Here is a 7,919-nt window from a genome sequence, read left to right as displayed (position 1 = left end):
TCAACTGGTAAAACACAAATTAGTCACACAAGGAAGAGAGCATCTAAATGCTCTGGAGAAGGATTTTTCAAATCTGTTAAACATTATTAAAAATAAATATTACTAACAATTGAGGAAATTAAAGTTACTATGAAAACCCACCCATCGGGAGTGGGGAGATGGGTCAATGGTTAAGGGTACTTGTTTCTCTTGCAGAGGACTTTGGTTTGGTTCACAGCCCCATATGGTGGCTCACAATCATTAGTAACTTCATTTCCAGGGGATTGAACCTTATTTTTTGTCCTCCAAAGGCACAAAACACACATGTGCACAGACACACACAGAGGCAAACCACTCAAAATAAAGTAAGTCATAAAAAGACAATAATAAAAACATTTCTGTCAACACATGAGAATAAAAGTGGTCAAATGACAGCCTGGCAGCCTCTGCTTCTGCATGGCCTCACACTCAGAATGTTCATATTTTAGTAACTGTGGAAAACCAAGACTACAGGGTATTGTACAGGATTGGGTCAAATTCAGAGTCCATAAGTAACTTATTAGAACACAGCCATGGTCTTTCACATACTGCTTTTCTATCTAGCATGCACATGTGCATGTATGTGTGTGTGTGTCTGTGTGTCTGTCTGTGTGTCTGTGTGTATGGGTGTGTGTCTGTGTGCATGTGTGCATGCATGTGTGCCTGCATGCATATGTGCATACATGTATGTTTTAACAACAGGGATGTATAGCATTGTCAGGGAATATATTGACCTCAGAACCTGAAGTAGTCTCCATTGAGCTGTTTATTAAGTTTTTCCATTAGAGGGTTAAGACCATCTAAATCATCTTTGAAATATGTAACCTTATAAACTTTTTTTCTGTCATACAAATTCTTATTTAACAATGACAATGGTATGGGAGTAAAAACTATTGCAATATTGACAAACACTGAAACTATAACCTTGTGACTTTAAGAGTACGGGTTTGTCAGCCTTTCTGACTTGGTAATTTGTAACTAATTTTCTATTCTTAATATTAATTTTCATTTCTAATTTTGTATTAATAGCTTTTTTCTTAATCTCCCTTCTGAATCCATAAGCTCTAGATTCAATAAAACTACATGTAGTCGTGCTTCTTCACCTTCCTGATGCTGTGACTCTTTAATAGTCCCTCAATGTGTGCTGACCCTCAACCATAAAATTATTTTCATTGCTACTTCATAATTATAATTTTGCTACTGTTATGAATTATAATGTGAATATCTATGTTTTCCCATGGTCTTAGGTCATCCCTGCAAAAAAAGTCATTCAACCCTTAAGGGGTCATGACCCACAGGTTGAGAACTGCTAATATATATATATAATATATTTTATGTCTTAATTGTACCTCAGACTTCAATGTAAGCTTTAATGGTGTTCTCCTGCTATGGTCCGTCCTATTTATAAACATCAAACCATAGACTGGAATTAGTTTTCGGAGAGCAAACAAGCATCTAGGGTGATGTTATAAAAAGGATTCTTTATGTTTCAGTGTTTTAGAACTTGGCCCCCTGCTAAAACTTTCTCAAATATTGGTCCTAAACAGTGGAAACTACTGGCTTGAGCCTTCGAATGGTGGCTTATTGCTCAGAGGGAAATTTTTGTGAGGAGGTTTAAAATGGAAATGCCAACAGGTTTAATTATGGTGCTTCTGTGGGGGCTACAGCACGTGACCATTATGGCATGAAAACAATATCAATCTGTGATTGAATATACTGAGAACCTCTATGTTTTAGATGCATTTACAAAAACTCACTTTTTCCATGAAAGCCAGAGAAGACTTTACACAAAAACACTCACAGTCTTCCCATCTGAAATTCCTTGTTTTTTTGTTTTTAAAAGATGGAGGGTGGAAATACAGGAACAATCAAGTGCCATGAAAGACCCTGGACTGTGTCGAAATCATGTCTCACAGGCTATGACAGAAGTCAAGGAAGTAGATCGCAAAACCTACAGTTTCAGAGAAACGCAGCTATCAGTGTTTAGACGGGCAATACAGAACTGTGAGAAATTAGGCAGAGCCACTGGCTACAATATGCCACAGTAACATCTTTGTGGGTTTCTGTTTGGTTTTGTATTTTGTTTTCTCATCTTTTTTTAAAGTTGCTGTACGTGACAGAAATTATTACACAAATTAACTCTCTTTGTACTTCTAAATTCTTGATTTTTGTGCTACGGTAGAAAGCACTCTTATAACTGGGGTTTCCCTCTGGCCTTCCCTCAGCTCCCCAGCCTTGTGATGTCTGTGGACTGAATACAGACAGGACACACAGAACACACTAGAAGAGACGTGAGTTTTTTACGGAGTTATAGGCACGATGAAAGGTGAGAATGGACAATGACCAAAGGGACTCTTGTCAGCCTCTTTTTGTAGATAAGCTTTAAACTATCTCTTGTAGTTTCTGGAGTAGACTGCTTTCTGGGGCCTGCTATCCTGTTCAGGTGATTGACAGCCTCATTCCCATTAAAACTTGAGGGAGGTATAGTGATTTGGCTTTTGTCTTTACCAGAAAGCCTCCTGCTAGATAATAATCTTATCTTCTTCCTAGCAATTCAGAACATCAGGGCCAGAGGTAGATTCAGGTTCCGTTATTTTGACCAGTAATCGGACTCCTGCAGTCTCAATGTCAGGTTTTTCGGGTTTTAAGGAGTGAGGCAATGACCTCAGGGATTTGCAAGTGCTGGTGTCTAAGTAGCTACACGATGCTTGCGTCTCACCTTCAGTCTTACAAGACACCGCGTAGTTAGGAGTGCCTTAGACCGAGCTCTTCCGACTGCAAAGGCTTTCGAGGACTTTACCAACTAAAAACCGTCCTGTCCTTAAAAACTCTGTCCTGAAAATGCTCAGTTAAAAGAGCGAACAGTAACCAATTTTCTCTGCCTTTTGAAATGTAAATTTTCAACCGTCTAAAATTGTCCCCAGGAAGACCTGGAGTCATCTCCTAAAATGAAAATACCCAAAGGATTGACTATTGTTCCCTGTCTCATTGTCCCCATGAGAAGGGCCACCCCATGCCTCTGCCTCTCATTCTAGAAGTCCAAAAGTTGCCTCTAAGCATCCACAGCAGTGAGCCCCCTGAGATGCTCTAGTCTAGTTGTCTGGATCCCACTCCCTGTCATTCCCTCCTTGCCTTTCATGAGCGAGCACACCCCATTGTTTAACAAACTTCCACTTTTGTTTTGAAAGAGTTGGCCTCAGTTTATATTGATTCTGTATTCTATAGCAATCGAAATTAATAAACAAAACCCGTGTTTGGTACTTTTAACTGTCTACATTCAGTTTCAGTATCATGCCAGTTTAAGCAGAGGCTCCCAGAATCCCAGAATGAAGGCTCACTGCACTGGGATGCTCACAAAGGTTCACCAAGTGATTGGAACGTCCATGGTGCCAGAGGTTAGAATGGTGCCAATCCAGGGCCAAGTATCTTGGGCATTGAATGGTCATTTATGGCTTACCTCTTTGTGTAGCCAAGTATCTCTTCCTGAGCAACATCGACCACTATGATATATCCTACACCACATGTGCTTACCTCTCCTATCTCTGCCATATGCTATAGGTCTAAATTAATTAAGCCTGTTTCCTTGCAGTACGAGACTCCCCAACCCCTTCCTTGGAAATTTCAAAGTTGATATTTTGCTTTGTCTGGTGGGTTGGGATTCTTCTCACTGGACTAGTTGTGGTATTTTAATAAAACACTTAGCTGAAAGACCAAGTACGCACTCCTCTCTCAACCTCTCTCCTTTCCACCCACAGCCTAATGCTCCCCACTTTTTTCTATCTCGTGACTGCAACTTTTTCTCTACTCGCCGTTTGGCATAGCACCTCACTATGTAGCTCAGGCTGGCTTCAAACTTCAGATTATTCCGCTTCTAACTCTTGAGTGCTGGGATTGAAGCACCATACCTGACGGTTAATGAATTTCCTCTTCATGTATCTTTCATATTCATTAACGACAAGCATCATTTTTTTATGTATTTGGAATCAGCAGAGTGATAGATCTGAAATTCTCCAAGTCTCTCATCTTTATGAGAAACACAAGCAAACTAAGATGCTATAGAAGGTTTTTGTGTAAAATGCAAAGAACTAGAAAGTTGAACATTTAAAACAGAGATAGCTACACTTTTATTCTCACTCAAAAACTGTGAAAACAGCAAATAATAGTTTACTAGGCAGTGTCTACCCTTCACTGAGTCAGGCTGTGCTTCAAACAACTTGTTCTTGGTCCCACAGTGTGTATCTCTAGGTTCTGTGGGTATTAGGAAGGGAAATATACCATCACAGTGAAACACAAACCCCAGGCTTCTGACATTTAGAATATGGACCATGGATGACACAGCTAACTCACTCACTAGATTCTGGTGCTATTAAATGAGTCTTAACAGCCCTTCAGCAGACAGAACAATTAGAGATCTGAATATGCCTCTTTATATAATAACTAAAAATTAAGAAAAGCCCTGAGGTTATTTGGTCTCTAGAGCCCATTTTCTCTATAGATAAAGTCCTTTGAAAATTCCACTGTGTCTCAGTGTGGACTTACTTGAATGAGGTTCAAACATCAATCTCAAACGAGATATTAAGTTAGTTCAAGCTAAAGAATATTAAACGTTGGTCTTGGGCTGACAAGACAGCTCAGTGGGTAAGAACATTTACTGTGCAAATGTGGTAATCTGGGTTCAAAACCTCAGCATCCACTTAAATGGCTGGGTGTGGCCTCCCAAGTAAGTATAACCCCAGCACTGTTGGAGGCAGGAGGATTGTCAGAGTCTACTGGTTGTTCACTTAGCTGCTCATTCAGTAGCAGGACACTTTACTTTTTTCTCTGTGTTCCATGCATGCACCTTTGTCCCCCAAATCATATGCATATAGACATAGAAAGAAAAGGGAGTAAAAGATTAGTCATTAGAGATTTAAGCAAAAACACAATGAAGAGGAGAACTTCATTCAATGGTCCCTCTCTGTGCATTATACACTGGGTACTATATACAGGCTGATTAACTTTCTTTAGATCTGGTTGAAATCACAGCTAGTTAAATGCTTTCATATCCGACAGTCTATTCTAGAGCAACACTGGGTTGACAAATGATATCCTCCGTTATATCACTGCTTACCTGGTTTGTCATGAATATAAACTGAATAGTTTACCAGAACTAAGCTGGTCCAATTCTGTTTTCTTAGACTTGCTAGGCTGGAACTGCTGTTTATCTAAAGGCCAATCTACAGGTGGTTTGGATAGCCCAGCCTGGAGCGTAGAAGCCTGGAGTGAGAAGCCTGAGCTTTAGCTCGGGTCTTTGTACTCTTTGCTTCCTCTCAGCCTGGACGTGATCCACAGGGAGAGAAATTAAGTTAATTTTTTGAGTGCAGAATTAGATTAAGTAAAGAAGATGTGGCTCATGTTCGCTTCATCAAACATGCGAGTCTTCAGCTAGTAGGAAACATATGTGGACATTCCATATCTGAAAGGAAAGTTAATGCTAAGTGCATGCTCTCCCCCATTCCTTTCCAAGGCCTGGTCATTTACTGTCAATTTCTTCCCTTCTAAGAGATTCTTTTAAGTCTCTGCTTTCTATATTGTTTGATTCTGCCCATGTGTGGTAGCTTTTGCATTTGTATCACTATGGAGACAGTAAGTAGGGGAAACACAGACTTCTTGTAGATAGATTGTTAGTGAACACTGTGTATTATGTAAGAGCCTGTTTTTTCCTCAACAGGGATAAGGTATTTTTCTTGGATTTCTTAAAGGTTTGAAATCAAACATATCACAGCATTTCAAGGCCAGAAAGCACAAAGGCTATTGGCACATTTAGTGTTTTTGACAAATTGATAATCTCATTTAAGATGCATAACAATACTTCAGTATTATATCAGTTGTACCTAGTACATATAATAGTAAAAGAAATCATTGATGTTTACTTCTATAAAAGACATATTTTAAGTTATTACTCAGTTTTTCCTCAGAGAGGTTGTATCTAACACAGCTATCCAACCAAAACAAAAGTAACCTAGGGATTTCCATAAATTTTAAACATGAGTAATTCACTAATGATATGAGAGAGATCTTTAATATGTTGATGTTTATAGAATGTCTAGCTTATTTGAGTCTAGGCAATAACTTGTATGAATTTTTGGATGAAAGTTTAAAGACTGTGTATAACAAACATTGTTTACAACCTTTTCAAAGCCTTTACATTTTTGCTACACAAGGCACTCCTCACATAGAGTTTAGATTCAGTCAGAAGCCATCCTCAGCGCATGGCTCGCCTGTGGTATCTAATGTTATAGATTGTATGATTTCAGAGGGAAGGTATATTTCAGCTTTATAGTGAGAAATTGAATGAGCTAACTCAGTTTTTCTTCTTCTTTCTTTTCCCAAAGTACCTAACCTTTTTTTAAAAGATGATGAAAAATATCTTTGGGGTACTTGTGTTCTGTTGAAGATGGCTGATTCCCTGGTCAGCCATGCCAGCAACAAAACAATTAGATTCTCATCATTTATCATGGGGAGTTTAATATTTTATTTGAGGGTGAAGAGCTACCTTCTAGCTGAAGTAAAACTGGACTGTTAGTTATTTAGGTTTATAAATCCATATCAACACACAAATGTTTCACACATCAGAGTGTTGATAACATACTATTTTTTTGTGAGCAATTAAGAAGTAAATGTGCTTGCTTCAGCAGCACATATACTAAAATTGGAATGATACAGAGATGATTAGCATGGCCCTTCTGCAAGGATGACATACAAATCGTGAAGCATTCCATATTTTTTCAAATGGGATCTCATAAAATTGGGAAGGATACTGTCAACAGAACGAAATGACCAACAGATTGGGAAAGAGCTTTACCAATCCTACATCTGATAGAGGGCTAATATCTAACATATACAAAGAATTCAAGAAGTTAGACTCTGGAGAACCAAATAACCCTATTAAAAAGTGGGGTGCAGACATAAACAAAGAATTCTCAGCTGAGGAATATCTAATGGCTCGGAAGAACCTAAAGAAATGTTTAGCATCCTTAGTCATCAGGGAAATACAAATCAAAATGACTCTGGGATTCCACCTCACACCAATCAGAATAGCTAAGATCAAAAACTCACAACAGATGCTGGCAAGGAAGAGGAGAAAGATTAACACTCCTTCATATTTGGTGGGATTGCAAGCTAGTAAAATGACTCTGGAAAAATCAGTCTGTAGGCTCCTCAGAAAATTGGACATAGTGCTACCTGAGGACCCAGCTATACCACTCCTGGGTATATACCCAAAAGATGCTCCAACATATAACAAGGACACATGCTCCACTATGTTCATACCAGCCTTATTTATAATAGCCAGAAGCTGGAAAGAACCTAGATGTCCTTCAACAGAGGAATGGATACAGAAAATGTGGTACATCTACACAATGGAGTGCTACTCAGCTATTAAAAACAATGACTTCATGAAATTCATAGGCGAATTGATGGAACTAGAAAATATTATCCTGAGTGAGGTAACCCAGTCACAGAAAAACAAACATGGTATGCACTAACTGATAAGTGGATATTAACCCAAAAGCTCAGAATACCTAAGATACAATTCACAGATCATATAACGTTTAATAAGAAGGAAGACAAAAAATATGGACACTTCAGTCCTTCAAAGTGGAATCGAAATACCCATGAGAGGAAATACAGGGACAAAAGTAAAGCAAAGACTGAAGTATAAGCCATCCTGGGACTGCCCCTCCTGGGGATCTGTCCCATATGCAGCCACCAAACCCAGTCACTATTGCTGATGCCAAGAAATGTTTGCTGATATTGGAAGTCTCCTGAGAGGCTCTGCTAGAGCCTTACACATACAGAACAGGATGCTTGCAGCTAACCATCAGACTGAGCACAGGGACCTGAATGGAGGAATTAGAGAT

At 39.0% G+C, this 7,919-nt stretch overlaps 1 non-coding gene across 1 annotated transcript; it reads left to right on the top strand.

Annotated features, from left to right (window-relative positions):
• Positions 1–6,679: 6,679 nt before the first annotated feature.
• On the top strand, positions 6,680–6,785 carry LOC120098434 (U6 spliceosomal RNA). The gene has a single exon (XR_015643215.1). It is a non-coding gene; the product is annotated as a U6 spliceosomal RNA (small nuclear RNA).
• The last annotated feature ends 1,134 nt before the right edge of the window (positions 6,786–7,919 follow it).

Source organism: Rattus norvegicus, chromosome 18, assembly GCF_021556685.1.
Source record: "Rattus norvegicus strain SHRSP/BbbUtx chromosome 18, alternate assembly SHRSP_T2T, whole genome shotgun sequence".
NCBI classification, from domain to species: Eukaryota; Metazoa; Chordata; class Mammalia; order Rodentia; family Muridae; genus Rattus; species Rattus norvegicus.
The sequence above is the reverse complement of the archived record's forward strand: the minus strand, read 5'-3'. Positions and strand labels throughout refer to the sequence as shown.